We start from the raw sequence: 16,136 nt of genomic DNA, 5'->3' as shown, positions 1-16,136 counted from the left end.
GTTTAGCCGTGTTATCTACCAATATGGCAATATGAGGTAGAGGAAAATCGTATTTAGGGCTAGCCTTGTTGAGGTCTTTAAAGTCGGCACACATGCAAACTCGTCCATCCTTTTTAAAGACTGGAACGATGTTCGCTACCCATTCTGGGTAATTACATACGCGAATGAAACCTGCGTCTAATTGCTTTTGTACTTCTTCTTTTATTTCCAAAGTGACATCAGGTTTCATTCGTCTAAGTTTTTGTTTTACTAGTTTAGAAGTAGAGTTCAAGGGAATGGTATGTTCCGTAATTTCCCTATCTATTCCAGGCATGTCCTTGTATGACCAAGCGAACACGTCTTCAAATTCTTTGAGCGTCGATATGAGGATCGATCGCTCTTCCGGATTTATAGTTAAGCTAATTTTGAATTCCCTTTTGTTCTCATTAGTTCCTATATTAATTGTTTTAGTTTCTTCAATTATAGGGTTCTTTTGTCCTTGTTTATTCATTAATTCAACCAATTTGTCAATATTATCATCTTCATTAGATTGATTATTATAGCATTTAAAAGATTCGAGGGGAGGGATATACTTGGAAATAGAGGTTATATTATTGAAATCAAAGGAAATTACATCAAGAGAGGAATCCTTTTTGGGATCTTCATCCTTAGAAATAGAAAATAAAGACTCAGTAATGGCCATAAGGCCTAGACTTTTAGCTTCCTTAAAATCTAAAGTGGACTCATCGTCAGATTCTTCAAACATCTTCCCTTCGCCAGTGATGATTTCTAGTTTATCACCTTTATGATTGGTCTATTTGAAATACTTCCTCCTTCCATACTCAAAGGTTTCATTAGAAGGGGTGATCAACGAGGTTGGGTCGAAGGCATCGTCTTAGATGGTGTTCTGATTAGTCATCGTAGCAACATGGTTTTGCTCTAGTACGTCCAAAAATCAAGTTGAATGCTTGCCTATCATAGCACCCTGAAGTTGGGTGTTTTGATTAAACGATTTCAAAATCGTCATTCAAGAAGTAGCAATCGTGGAATATTTTGAATCAAGGCTTCGCGATACCTTTTAGAACTAGTGGTTCTGGAAAGTCATAGCATGGGTAATCTTCTCCCTCCCTAATGAATTGTCCATTAAGGGTTTGATTGTAGGATATATGGGAGTAAAGTGATTATCCATTTGTTATTGTTGTCGCTACGTGCTTTGATTTTAGCATCGTGAGAGTCTAGTTTTTCTTTGGTTGGTTTGTATCCCAATTCAAAAGAGAAACTTTTCTTTGGGATAGGAAGTAAAAGAGATTTCCTTATTCATATTCCTAAAGGCATCTTAGGAAAGTAACTACTCTTAAATAAGATGTTGTTTACTATTGGGGTGGAACATGGATCAAGCTTGAATTGTTCTTCAAGGCTCTCCTCCATTCTAGTGTGCGAATTTCCTCCACGGTGAATCTCCACATGTCCTCTTCATCATTATCATGGTTTATTTCTAGAAGTGATTGATCGTTTATTGCTATTTTGAGAGGAGAAGCACGCATAGTCATAGGAAGACTAAATGTAGGTTTACACCAAGCTCATGTATACACATATAGTCATAGGAGAAGAATTTAATCATTTGATGAACTGAGGATGGTATTGTTCCAAGTTCATGTATCCAAGGACGTCCAAAAACAAGATTGAATGTAGGTTTAATGTCCATGACATGAAATTCAACAATCTTTTAAATAGGGCCTGTGGTAATTGGTAGCTTAACAGTTCCACACACCGATATCCTCGAGTTGTCATAGGCCCTAATGCTTTGTGTTGTTGATTGGAAGTCTTTTTCTGGATTAAGGCCTAGATATTTTGCAGTTTGTAATGGGCACACATTTACATCTAACCTATTGTCCACCAAAGTAAGAAGGATGTTGTATCCCTTACACCTTATAGTTAAGTATAATGCATTGTTGTGGGTAGTGTCTTTTGAAGGCAAATAATCGCTAATAAAAATGATTAATTTATCAAATTTCTCGCTAGTAAGCAAGCTAACGAGATCTTAGGGAGTTGTGTCTGTACTTACGGACAAAGCCGTTAGAGAATTTATAAGAGAATTTCTATGTTCTTTAGAAGTACATAGGAGTTCCAAAATGTTAATATTCGCCTAAGATTGGCAAAGTTGTTTGACCAATGGATCTTCCACCTCAAGTGGAGGTGGTAATGAATTTTGAACTTGACCTTCATTTTGAGTGGTCAAAAATCCATTTGGTGGAGCTTGATAAACTCGCCCAGAATGTGTTAGATGTTATTGATATGTCCATTTTATATAGTAATTTACCCCCGTCCCTTGGTCATTATTAGTAGTGTTTTTGGCTCTTTCGAGCCACTTTTATTACTAATTTGTGTTTTCTAGTGTTTTTCGTAGTTTTAGTTGTATTTTACAGGAAATTGCACTCTTGGAGCATTTTCCCGGGCTTTATGGATCAACTACGGAAGCTAGAAGGACACAACCACTTTTGAAGCCCAGGATCGGTGAGAGCCGATGATTAAGGGCTCGGTATGAGAAACCGAGGCTATTGGATCGTTTAATCAAGACCCGATGAGGAAACTTAGATTGGGCCGAGGAATCGAGCCCAATTGAAATCCAAGCCTCGAAGAAGAAGACCAGGCTCGATCGGGCAAGCTTGCGCCCGATCGGGCAGGCGCGGCATGCTTAGTGTCGTGCGTGGCTGATAGCGCGCCCGATTGTGCGAGCGTCTGGCACGATCGGGGGATGCTGCTGAGAAGAAGCGCAAAGAAAAAGGCGGGCCCGATCGGGCGAGGTTGCCCGATCGAGCGAGCGTTTTTATAGGACCTGATTAGTTTAGTTTTAATTTTTGTTTTAGGGAACGTTTAAGTACGAGATTTGTACGTAATTTTGGATTACTTTTCTTTCTTAGACTTTCTCTCTCTACTTAGGATTTTACTCTCTCTTAACTTTTCTCTCAACTCTTGTTCTTAATTATTTTCCATTAATACAAATTAGTTTGGTAACTATTTCTCTTCTCTTAATCTTAGTTGTTTATTTTACTCCTTCCATCATGACTTGTTTTATTGCTTTGATTAGTTTAGTTTTTAATATGTGTGAGTAGTTCTATTTCTAGGGTTTATGGGGATCCATGAATAATATGAAGGGGTAATTTATTGTTGTTAATTATCAATGCTAGATTAATTTCCTATTGATTGATTTAATGCTCTGTGACTAGATCTGCGCAGATCTTTTATGCATGAGTTTGACAATATTGATTCGAGATTCGACAGATGAGAATTGATGTTTAGGTCTAGTTTCAATAGGCAGGTTAATTTATAAATGCTTAGGTCGAGATTCGAAAGATGAGATTTAATACCAGTAAATTAATTGTGTGATTATAATACGTAGCGAAAGCCCTTTATAATCTGATTAATATATGCATTGATTAATGATTATTATACTCTACCCTGGAATATTATTTATTGGTGAACTTATACCCTAGGTCTTTTATTCATTGTTTCTCCTCCTACTTTTATTCTTTCCCTCTTTTACTCTTAGTAGTTTAGTTTCCTTCGATTATTATATTTTGGTTACTTTATAATATAGATTATATTAATTAATTAGGAATAGAAAGACTCGTTTCTCTGTGGATTCGACCCTACTTCCCTATCTACATTAGTTAGAGGATTTAGGAATTACTTTTGATTAGGGGATACGACTTTACCCTGTCAAAAATTTGGCGCCGTTGCCGGGGAAACGATTTTATTTTTATTTCTGATTGTTTTTGTAGTCTAGATTATTTTCCTTTTGTCTTAGAGAGCGTTAGTTCTCTGAGGCAAATCTCACATTTGCTTCTAGTTTTTGTTTATGCCCAGGTGTTCCAGATCAGGGTACATCCCAGTCGATCCTGAGATCGAACGTTCCTTCCATAGACAGAAAAATTTCTACAAGCAAATCCTGGCAGATTCCGGTGATAATAATAATCACCGCGGTCCTCCAACTGGTTCTAGCGATTCAGAGGCATCATCAGACGCAGAATCAGAGATGGCGGTACCAAAGAAGCTTAGTGATTACTCACAACCCAAGCTTACAGATTTTCCACATCTCACCCCCACTCTAGCTCTTGATGGGGTTCAATTCGTAATTAAACCTCAATTTATAACGATGATAGCTAGAGAGGAAGCAATTTAGTGGAGCCAAGGGTGAAGATCCAAATCTTCACATTGCTGACTATTGTCAATATTGTAACACCATCAGGCAAGCCGGGATCACTCAAGAGCAAATAAGGGAGATTCTCTTTCCCTTCTCTTTAATAGGAAAAGCTAAATTGTGGTTTAATGGCTTAAATAGAACCGCACTTGGTATAACTGACTGGGAAACTCTTGTTTTGAATTTCTATAACAAGTATTATCCTGCAGAGAGAACAGCCGTACTACGAAGTGCGATTTAGAACTTTGCCCAAGAAGCCGATGAATCTTTATATGAGGCTTGGGAGAGGTTCAAGGATTTACAAAGAGACTGCCCCCACCATAATTTAGCACAATGGCAGTTAATCCAAGCCTTTTATAATGGCCTTGGAAATTCTTCTTGAATAATTTTAGATTCTGCAGCTAGTGGGAGATTTATGAATCTCGATGTTGAAGATGCAGGTCAGGTTATTGAAGATATAGCGATACACAATTCCCAATATGGGAATCCTAGAGGATTTGCGAACAAAGGGAAACATACTATTGACTCTGTATCCTTTTTGCAAGCTCAACTGACCTCTATTTGCCAAAAATTAGATAATCTGAGCACTGCTAATGTAGCTAATGTTTCTGCAATTAATAATAATTCTAATGAGGCTTTTTGTGAAAATTGTGGTATTGTAGGTCATTGGGAGCAAGATTGCAGGAGTTCCGTGGAGCAAGTTAATGTCTTTCAAGCTTATAGGCAGAATAACCCATACTCTAACACCTACAATCCTGGTTATCGGAATCATCCGTACCTTTCCTACCGGAGTACTAATGTTCAGAATCCACCACCACAAGAACCACAGGCGCCGCAATAACAGCAGAAGAAATATTACCATCCCAATGCTAGTCAGAAGAACCAACCACAACAACCCTCCTCATCTTCTGACCCTTCTCTGGTGGAAATTAGAGCAATGTTGGTTAATATGCAAAAGCACATGGAGAGTAGAGATGCGACAATTGATCAAATTCTAGCACATAATAAAATTGTAGACAATCAAATTGCGCAACTTTCCGCTACTCTACAAGCCCGCCAATAGGGAGCTCTGCCGGCACATCAGACCCGGCCTACGGATCAAGCATTTGCAATTACTCTAAGGAGTGGTTCAAACTATGAAGGGCCCTCTATGCCCAGAGTTGATGAACATGTTTTATTAAATAATGCTAATCTTGATTCCGTTAAACCAAACAATGTAGTTACTAGCCCTGCAGGGCTAAAGGATAGTACTAACATATCTAATTCTACATTGCAGGGTACGACTCCAGAGAAGGTGGCTACTCCAGACAAGAGCAATAATGCTCCAAAGCCAATTATCAAACTTCCATTCCCCAATTGTCAATTGAAGACAAACTTGGATAAGCAGTTTGGTAAGTTCCTGGAGGTGGTAAAAGATTTGAAGGTAACAGTTCCCTTCACTGAATTAATCACACAAATCCCCTCGTATGAAAATTTTATGAAAGAAATATTGATGAGGAAAAGGTCTATTAGTGAGTAAGAGACAATAGCTTTCACTGTAGAGTGTAGTGCCGTACTTCAAAATATGTCTCCACCTAAATTAAAAGATCCGGGTAGTTTTTCTATCCCTTGTCATATTGGCAATCTCTTGATTGATAATGCATTATGTGATTTGGGTGCTAGTGTTAGCGTCATGCAATTATCTGTGTGTTCTAAGTTGAATATGGGTAAATTAAAAGCTACCAATATAACTCTACAAATGGCCGATTGTTCTTTCAAATACCCCTTAGGTGTTTTAGAGGATGTCCCCGTTAGAGTAGGTAAATTTTATATATCTGTAGATTTTGTTGTTTTGATATGGCTGAGGATATGCAAACCCCAATTATTTTGGGTAGACCATTCCTTAACACTGCAGGAGCAGTCATAGATGTAAGAAGTGGAAAGTTAACATTATCAGTAGGGGATGATAAAGTTGTTTATAATTTAAATAATGCCCCTAAAAGCTCCATGACTGAGGAAAAATGTTTCAGTGTTAATGTGGTTGAAAATTATTGTAACAAACCCCAAGCTCTTGAAAAAGATCCCTTGGAGGCAGTATCTTGTTTTGCATCCCTTTTAGATGAGATAGACAAATGGCAGAAGGAAGTTGATGCAATAGAAAGAGCACTTTACACCGTTGGTCTTGGTTTCGAAGATGAAAAGGTGGAACCAATCGAGCAAGTTCTGCAAATCGAGCCTACGGTAGGTATCCCGCCAGATCGAGTTGCAAGTGTTGAATGCAATGACAATTTGAAGCAATCCTCGATCAAAGAAGGATCTTTGGTGCGTAGCATTGAAGATCCCCCAGTCCAAGTCAAGGAGGATCCACCAGATAAGGTGATTTGGCGCCCCACAAGGCATGTCAGGAAGCCGCATCGCAGCCTAAACACCGCTAGATCGGGTGAGAAACCACCGGATCAAGCGTTAGGCCAAGGGTCCTAGTTATTGTACTTGGTGAGAAGGTCGTACGGGACCTAGATAAACCAGCGCTTTGCGGGAGGCAACCCGTATTTCTTGCTTTCTAGACTAGTTTTTCCTTTTCTTTACTTTTATTTTTATTTTAGAGAGGCGAGGAGAGTGAAATTTTACCATTTATAAGTGTTTTTGTACAGGTATAGGTTTGAGAGGTCAAAAGACTTAGAAAAAATTTGAAGACGAAAAGAAATCGAAGAAAAGCTAAGGACATCTGACTGGGCACGGGCCCGATCGGGCGAGCTTCACCCGATCGGGCGCGCAAGCAGGGAAAATTTCAGCTTTAATTTCGCCCGATCAGGCATGGCTGCCCGATCGGGCGCGCAAGTGCAGTTAGAAACTCGAGCTAATTTCGCCCGATCAGGCGAGATTACCCGATCGGGCGCAAATCGAGTGAAGGAAAAGAAATGTCGGGCGAAGCTCGCCCGACCGGGCGAGTGAAAGGGCAAAAAACTCGTTCGTATTCGCGCCCGATCGGGCGGAGCTTGTCCTATCGGGCGCGCAACCGAGCTTTTGGAAATCAGCATAATTCGCCCGATTGGGCGAGGCTTGCCCGATCAGGCGCGCCTTATTTTGGCCGACCTTTTAATTCTTTTCCTCTTCTTTTTTTCCTCACTTTCTTCTTCTTTCATCTTCTTCTCCATTACTTTCTCTCTCTAAAACCTCCATTTTTACACCTTCTAACTCACTTGTTTTCAAGATCTTCTCCAATCCTTCCATCAAAACTCAAATTTTTTTGCATATTTTTAATCCTTTCATCTTTCTCTACAATCTACACCTAATTTATACCACTTTCTCTTAATTTTCTCTAAACCCTAAGAGAGAGAAAGTCTTCAATTCTTATCTTTTCTAATCACAAATGGCTCTCAAGAGATCAAGAACTGTAAGGGGGGAAAGCTCAAGGCAACAAGAGGCCAGAATTGACCCGGATTTGCAAGTTCCGGGATGGGAGAGGGTGGTCATCACCACCCAAGAGCAAAAACAAAGGATGATCAACCTCATTTCGAGGCAGGTAATTCCTACTCGGTTTGTTCATCACCCCACCCTTATTACAGTAGAAATTAATAAGCATGTAGAAAAGTTGTTCAAGGGAGTTGGCATGAGTGGTTTCTTTAACATGCATTACGATACTTATGATTACGTAACCTTAGAATTCGTTTCTAGTTTTAATGTCATAAAATCTAATGCTTTAATTTCTCATGTTCAATTTAGATTACTCAATAATGATGTTAGATTGACATTGAAAGAATTTGGTAAAATTTTTGAGTTAAAATCGGATAGGCCAATTGAACCTCCCCAAGACAACATCGCCGTTGTCTATCAATCCCTTACGGGGGATCCTAATTTGAACCTCCAACATGCCAAGGGCACTTGGATACAACATCCCGTGCCAAAGTTTTGGCAACGGTTTGTTGGCCTTACCATTTTTGGAAGGCATGAACCCGCCAATGTTAGGCGAGATGAGCTTGAATTGCTAGGGTCATACATGATCCCTAGGAACGAAAAGCTCAACATAGTCCACAAAATGGCCAATCACTTCCAACGGGTGGCCAATGCGGCCGAGGCAGGTAGGTCTAGGGTACCCATTTATTTTGGTGGCCTAGTAACACACATAGCGGTCAAACACCTTAACTTTGTCCCTAACGATGACGATAAGGTAGCTGGCCCAACTATTATGGACCTACCCTATTTAGGTGGCCTTAATTGGATTAATGTCATGGGAGGTGAGACTTGGTGGGTGATTCCACGGGAATCGGGTAGGAGGGATAATGCTTTCACTTTACCCAACCCCACCTTCACCAAATTTGAGAAGGGGAAGCCTTCTTACACTTTCGAGATTAACGGTCAAGGTGAGGTTCAACCACCTCACCCTTCACCTCAACCCCACCAATCTCCCATAGACCACTCACCTCATCACCATTCACCACACTACCCACCACCTCCACCCTTTACATATGATATTTCCACTTCCTCAACCAACTACAACATTGACCCTAACGCCCCTTATGACTTCTCAGCCTTTAGGAGCCAATTAGATAGGATTGAGATGGGGCAAGGGAGAGTTGAGGGTATGGTTAGGGACTTGGACACTACAGTAGGGTCTCTAGATAGACAGGTGGGGTATGTGGAGAGGAACTTAGGGAGGGGTTTATACCCCATGTATGATGATTATGCCCTTCGGGGGACTATTCCCCCCGATTCACTTGTTCGCGATTGGTTCCAATATCCGCAAGGTGGATATACGAACCCAAGTGCCTACGGTACCTATGTAGACTACTCATCGGTCCATGGTTATGGGACCGATGTACCTTTTGGTGGGCTTGGGGGGAATGTGGACCCTAACTACTTTGCAGGTGGTTCGGGTTATGGTGGTGGTGGCTCTAGCCATGGAGGAGCCGGTTCTAGCCACGGAGGGGGCTATTCGAGGATGGACGAGGATGAGGAGTAGGCTACACTCCCAAGTCAATGAGGGCATTGCTTGATTTGGCATGGGGGGGTGCTCTTTCGCTTGGTAATTCTCTTCCTTTTCTCTTTTTATTTTGCTTTCTAGTATAGTTTTTATTTCTTTCCTAGTGTAGTTTTTATTGCTTTCTTTTATATGAAAAATACAAAAAAAAATTGAAAAATAATAAAAAAATCCAAAAATATGTTCCAATGAATTGTCAATTATGCTTCCCTGTGCCCCTTACTTGAGAAAATTGTTTTGATTCTTAGTATTTGATTATAGGCATTGTGGATTAGTTGATCATGATTTGATGTTTGATTGCCTTGAAACCTTAACATGCGTCAATTTTGTCCAACTACTTGTGAATATAGTGCTTGACTAGTTGATTTGGTTAGGAAATGTGTGATAGTTCCATAGTTCTTGGTATGTCAATGAATTCGAGTATTGGTTTGCAACTATTAGTAATATTTATATGATTCATTATTATGCACATTGTGGAGGACGAAGGCATTTGTTCTTTTAGGTAGCCTCCAGATGATTGTAGATACATTCGTTCCCTTCTTGCTACCCATGTTGTTGCCTTGACTTTTTGTTGTTTATTAGCCACATTACAAGCCTATTTTGCCCCATTGGTTACTAGTCCCAAGCTTGGCTTGGGGGAGCTATTAGTGAGTGAGGTGAGGGAGTTTGTAGTGTGCTTATTATTTGCGCAATTTGGGTGGGTTTTGAGAAGTTGTTTTGTTTTGATCATGTTTATTTTTGATGAGTTTGAGAGTTATATTTTCTTGAAAAAAATAAAGCATGATATTATGAAAAAAAAAGAGAAGTTCAAAGAAAAAAAATGTGAAAAAAATAAGTGAACTTCAAAAGAAAAAAAATAGCTCAAATGTTCTAGTTGGAGGTTGATCAAAGAAAAATAATTTTGAGCCTCAATGAAAAATTCAAGTTTGGAAAATAAAGTTTGTTTATTCACTCTATTTCTTCATTATTATATTTTTATGAGTGATATGTAAGTGTTGGGATTGTTTATTATGATTGGAGTATATTTGGTTGATGTTAGAGTTGGTTATGTAGGAGATGTTGATCATTATTTATTTTGATCATGGGTTTTGCTAGGATTTGCTCCCTTAAGCATAGTTTTTCTCTCACTTGTTCCCAAATGATTCCTAACCTTTACCCTAGCCTTACATTACAAGCTTTAAAGACCTTCCGACCTTTGTGCATAAAATTGTATGAATGTGAAAGTGTTGTTTATCAATGCAAGTTATGATTTGGTATATTTCGAGTCGACTATTAGGGTTGAGCGTTCATTGTTTTATACACACGAGAGTGTGAGTTGGGAGGGCATTGTTCACGTAAAGGGTTGGATGGAGAGCGATCGAGTACATCTTTTACTCGCCACAAAAATGAGAGTTGAGTGCGTAAGCACTAGTCTTGAATTCTATATGCTCTTGTGGTTTGCTCTGTTTGACAATTGTTAGGGAAGATTGGTAATTAGATGGATTTGATTGGTTGATTCTGAAGCATGTTTATTTGATTTACCCTAGATCGTTTGTGCTTGATTTTTACTTTTGGGGTGAAGCATATTTATTGATTTATTGATGAGATCTTTGCTTAGGAACAAGCAAAGGTTTGGCTTGGGGGAGTTTGATATGTCCATTTTATATAGTAATTTAACCGCGTCCCTTGGTCATTATTAGTAGTGTTTTTGGCTCTTTCGAGCCACTTTTATTAGTAATTTGTGTTTTCTAGTGTTTTCGTAGTTTTAGTTGTATTTTACAGGAAATTGCACTCTTAGAGCATTTTCCCGGGCTTTATGGATCAACTACGGAAGCTAGAAGGACACGACCACTTTTGAAGCCCAGGATCGGTGAGAGCTGATGATTAAGGGCTCTGTATGAGAAACCGAGGCTATTGGATCGTTTAATCAAGACCCGATGAGGAAACTTAGATTGGGCCGAGGAATCGAGCCCAATCGAAATCCGAGCCTCGAAGAAGAAGACCAGGCCCGATCGGGCAAGCTTGCGCCCGATCGGGCGGGCGCGACATGCTTAGTGCCGTGCGTGGCTGATAGCGCACCTGATCGTGCGAGCGTCTAGCACGATCGGGCGATGCTGCTGAGAAGAAGCACAAAGAAAAAGGCGGGCCTGATCGGGCGAGGTTGCCCGATCGGGCGCGCGTTTTTATAGGACCTGATTAGTTTAGTTTTAATTTTTGTTTTAGGGAACGTTTAAGTACGAGATTTGTACGTAATTTTGGATTACTTTTCTTTCTTAGACTTTCTCTCTCTACTTAGGATTTTACTCTCTCTTAACTTTTCTCTCAACTCTTGTTCTTAATTATTTTCCATTAATACAAATTAGTTTGGTAACTATTTCTCTTCTCTTAATCTTAGTTGTTTATTTTACTCCTTCCATCATGACTTATTTTATTGCTTTGATTAGTTTAGTTTTTAATATGTGTGAGTAGTTCTATTTCTAGGGTTTATGGGGATCCATGAATAATATGAAGGGGTAATTTATTGTTGTTAATTATCAATGCTAGATTAATTTCCTATTGATTGATTTAATGCTCTGTGACTAGATGTGCGTAGATCTTTTATGCATGAGCTTGACAATATTGATTCGAGATTCGACAGATGAGAATTGATGTTTAGGTCTAGTTTCAATAGGCTGGTTAATTTATAAATGGTTAGGTCGAGATTCGAAAGATGAGATTTAATACCGGTAAATTAATTGTGTGATTATAATACGTAGCGAAAGCCCTTTATAATCTGATTAATATATGCATTGATGAATGATTATTATACTCTACCCTGGAATATTATTTATTGGTGAACTTATACCCTAGGTATTTTATTCATTGTTTCTCCTCCTATTTTTATTCTTTCCCACTTTTACTCTTAGTAGTTTAGTTTCCTTCGATTATTATATTTTGGTTACTTTATAATCTAGATTATATTAATTAATTAGGAATAGAAACACTCGTTTCTCTGTGGATTCGACCCTACTTCCCTATCTACATTAGTTAGAGGATTTAAAAATTACTTTTGATTAGGGGATACGACTTTACCCTGTCAGTTATATCTCATTTGGCTTAGTTGTAGGACTTGTGAACCAACTTTCTTCTAGAGGCTTTGATTGTGCCTGCATTTCATGATGTTCCATGAATTGTGCTTGATGCCATTGTTCAGCCAACGAGAGATTTGACTAATGTTGTGATTTCCCCAAGAAATGATCCCAATCAAGCGCTCCACTAGTCTAATTTTGTAGACAAGATGGAGGTGGGACGGCGGCGTACTTTGAGATATATAAGTCTTGATAGTCGTCATCCCATAACCCACACACTTCATTAACTGTCCCTACGAGTGTTGTGGTTAGAGGCTTCCCTATAGGTGTGATATAGTCCAAAATGTTGAACGTATCACTTTCCATATGTTCCTCATCAATGTGAAATGCCCCTAATGGGGATACATTATTGTTAGGCTTAGGCGTGGGAATTCTACCATCGTCTACTAAATCTTATACCTTGTGTTTTTGGACATAGCAACGTTCAGTGTCATTCCTAACGCCTCTATGATAAGTACAATAAGCATTGCCATCCCATTGGGCGTATCTTTTTTTCTGGTGGAGTGGGTGGCGTTGGCCCTGTTAGTGCAAGTAAACCTTTTTCGCTTAATTTTTCTAACAAATCTTTGTAACTCATAGGGAATTGTGTAAATTTTCTTTCTTTTGTCCATCTTCTTCGAGGATCATTACATTGATATTGAGTTGTGCTATTATATTGCGTAGAAGTCGCAAATACATCAATATAGGATGAAGTATTATCATTCCCCCTTTTGTAGTTATTCTTAGGTTGATGATGATGAGGTTTATTTGCTTTTTCTTTAGCAAGATCATCTTCAATACTAGTAGCCACAGAATAGACCTTTTGAAAAGTGTCTAGACCAAGGTAGTGTAGATGTTTGTTGTACTTTTCATGACAATTGTCAATGAACTTTTGTATAAACTCGAGTTCAAGTGGCCTTTGGGCAAGGTGAGTCGCCTTTTCTCGCTATCTAGCATAGAAAGCAAGGAAACCTTCATCATCGCCTTGCTTAAGCATTTCAAGTTCACGTAGAGTCAATTTGAACTCTATGTTTCTCTCATATTGGGTAATAAAATCCGAGACTACATCTTCCCATGTTGTTTTGAATTTTAGATCTAGTCCATAGTACCACTCGCTTGCAGTTGGGTCTAGAGATAAAGGGAAAGTAAAAAAAACTCCCTTTAATTCCATGGTGCCAGTAAAACACATTAAATGGTTTTGTGGATTATTGGTCACCTTGAATATTGGCAAGTCCGTAGCTACAAAATTTTCTGGTAAAGCAAATCCTGTAGGAGGAGCAAACTTTTCTGCGTCGAAGTACTTGTTCCCCATTGTAGAACGAAGAACAAGCTTCTCCAACGACTTTTCTTTGATGGATAATTGTTCCATCTTTTGTTGCAAGGCTAAAATTTTGGCATTTTACTTTACAGCCTTTTCAAGTTTCTTAATTCTTCTTTCCTCGGCGCGCGCAAGTAACTAGGTTACGCGCGGAAGGCGCGCGCATCCCTAGCTCTTGCGCCGGACGTGGTCACGCAACTCAATGCGTTGCGCGCGCTACCTGCTCGTGCAACCTTTTTCTAATTCAATAAACTTTTTTGTTTTGTATTTCATCATTTTTTTATGTTTTTTTTATGTTACCCCTCGAATACGACTCAAAATTACGAAGGGACAACTTTGTAATTGGGAACCTAAACCAAGTTAAAAGAAATAAAAAATCTATCCTAAACACGTCACAAATAGTCATGTAATCACATAAGCATACAATAAGCCAAGGTTCACACAATGCATTTCTAAGGTTGTAAGCTTGGTGTCCAAATGTAACATATCTTAAGGATTGATGCACAAATCAATCACTCAACGTGTTGACTTATGAAATAGCCCTCCCAACATTTTGTTGGCAATATGGGTGGGATTATTGTTATTGATTTTATGATAGAAGCCTAGTGTTGGCAACCCATAGTCAATAAGCTAATCCCCAAAGGTTATAGTGTGCTATGATTATGCATGATGCAATGTTGCTTGTTTGGTTTTTTACTTCTGTGAAAAAGGAAGATATTATGCGTTCAAGTCTCGCTCTCTAACTAGAGATTATCCACGTTAATTCTCGCTACAACTCATAGGCAACCTAGTCTTGGAAACCTTGAACCATAACTAAGAACTAATCTTGGAACCTCTAAGTCCCCAGTGGAGTCGCCACTGTAAGGAGGGTGTTCCCATCGTAGGGGATCTTTCTGCTTAAATGCCCATGGCCCTTTCAAAGCCTTGGACTTTTAAACTTTTTAGGGTGTATTAGGATTTGAATTCCGGACTCTTTGGGGGACCTTGAATTAGAAATGATCCTCTCATCACACTTTTTTTGTAAGAAACAAATAGGACGGAGTCGCCAATGAGTTTTAGGAAAACTCGTAAACCTCGCTCATGCCTTTCTCCCAAGTAGAGTTCAAGGGATAATTAGCACGAATCGTAAGTTTACCCATGCCCAAATTGGTCTACATGTACAAGAAATGCGTTTGGGAGCGGTATTATGGTAAGATTCAATTTCATATTTTTATGGAATTTTGAATCTTCGGCACGAGCATTACTAGCAGTTGCGCTGGGTGTTGCGCGCAACCTTGTGATTTGAGCGCGCCAGACCAGCGCGACTCAGTGAGATGCGCGCGGATTTCTCTACGGAAGCATTGATTTGTAACCTAGGCGCCTCTAAATCCGTCATTTTTAGGGTTTATGTTTAGGCTTAACCTAGTTATGATTAGGCTTAATTGATTGGACCTTAATGATTTTGTTTTTGGTTTAGGCTAGTTTATTTTTATGTACTTGCGATTCAATCAGTTATCCATAAGTGTTCTCCACGTTAATCCAACACGAAGATGGTTTCATTTATCATCATTAAGCAACCTGTCGGGACAGGAGGCCAAAAGTAGATGTCTACAACAAGTAAGAAATACACCAGCAGTTAAATAGTCATAATATAATGCAATGAGTTTGTAACCTTACCTTGAGAAGGGTTGGCGCGGATGGATGGAACCCCGCAAGTTAGACTTGCTTCCATGGTTTGGTGAATTCACAAACTCGGATGTACCCATTGTTGCATGGAGCGTTTGTTTGGGTAGATAGAGCGTGAATTCTTAGGGGCTATGACCATATGTAGAACATATATGATTTAGAAAAGTCGTAAATACTCAATCAGAAAGTAGAATCGTCAAGATAGTACTTGAATCGGTTAAAACAAGAAGGCAAACTCCTGACTCGATGTCGCGAGATCTCGGCGCAAGAAAATAGGGGTCATCGCGCCGCGATAGAGTTTTCACATGGCGATGAACCCTGCCGTCATGTGACAATTCCTACACGTGGCGGCATTTTTCTGTGTTCTACAAATTTTCCAATTTTTGTAGTATCTTTTTATTCTAGTTGTGGAAAATATTTTAGGCTTTTACTACGTGTAAAAATCCTATGTTCTTTACGCATTTCGGATGGTCTTTCCAATGTAGACATGGCCTGTTATGCTTATGCCACAATGTTTATCAAAATTACGGAAATGAATACCTAGAATATTTCAAGTCTCATCCACCCATTCTGAGTCAACTGCCAAAATAAATTTTAAGAATCAAAATAGAAATCCTCCCCAGTGGAGTCGCCAAAAACTGTAGAGAATTTTTCAAACCTCAACTTTGACCCCCATTGTGATTAAGCATTTAAGCATGGTGACGTCCAAAAGGAAGGAAGCTAGAGATAAACGAGTCTCCAACAAGTTTTAGGAACTTGTAAATTGTTCATGGGTGTGAAGGTTACACCCCATTCACGATTAAGGAGATCGCTAGCTCTATAGTGGTCCGGAACCATGACTGGATATTCGGGGATGATGGCACAAATTCAACCTAAAAGGAATAGAACCCGCCCTAAATCGACCTCTACTAAATTCTTATGATATTCATG

At 39.3% G+C, this 16,136-nt stretch overlaps 1 non-coding gene across 1 annotated transcript; it reads right to left on the bottom strand.

The window, feature by feature from the left end:
- Nucleotides 1-4,400: 4,400 nt before the first annotated feature.
- Nucleotides 4,401-4,507, bottom strand: LOC145625700 (small nucleolar RNA R71). The gene has a single exon (XR_014110608.1). It is a non-coding gene; the product is annotated as a small nucleolar RNA R71 (small nucleolar RNA).
- Between the last annotated feature and the right edge of the window lie 11,629 nt (nucleotides 4,508-16,136).

This window comes from Chenopodium album, chromosome 3 (assembly GCF_948465745.1).
Source record: "Chenopodium album chromosome 3, dcCheAlbu1.1, whole genome shotgun sequence".
NCBI lineage: Eukaryota > Viridiplantae > Streptophyta > Magnoliopsida > Caryophyllales > Amaranthaceae > Chenopodium > Chenopodium album.
Note: the sequence above shows the minus strand (reverse complement) of the source record. Positions and strands in the feature narration are given on the sequence as shown.